This window comes from Carassius gibelio, chromosome B1, assembly GCF_023724105.1.
Source record: "Carassius gibelio isolate Cgi1373 ecotype wild population from Czech Republic chromosome B1, carGib1.2-hapl.c, whole genome shotgun sequence".
NCBI classification, from domain to species: Eukaryota; Metazoa; Chordata; class Actinopteri; order Cypriniformes; family Cyprinidae; genus Carassius; species Carassius gibelio.
Window position 1 is genome coordinate 5,580,100 of NC_068396.1, and position 454 is coordinate 5,580,553.

The following is a 454-nucleotide window of genomic DNA, read 5'->3' on the forward strand; positions in this document are numbered from 1 at the left end:
TATGTTTTTGTGTTTTCTTTGCTTAACTTTATATTTATAAGTTTGCATTTACATGTACATGTAATCATTTAGCAGACGCTTTTATCCAAAGCGACTTACAAATGAGAGCAGAAGCAGTCAGGCCAACAAGAGAACAACAACAGTATACTAGTGTCATGACAAGTCTCAGTTAGTCTAGTAACGTACAGAACGCATAGCCAGGTTTTTATTTATTTATTTATTTATTTATTTTAATGAAATACAAGAAAAGGAAAAGTGCTAGTATTAGCTGGTTACGTGCTGGCGAAAAAGATGAGTCTTTAGATGTTTCTTGATTAAATATTACTAATGCATTATGGTTTGTATTATATATGCATTATTTGTTATATATATTTTTTCTGTCAATAATAAAATTGAATGAACACTTCCTTGTGCTACAATAAGTTGGGAGTGTCGTTTGATGTAAAAACTACTT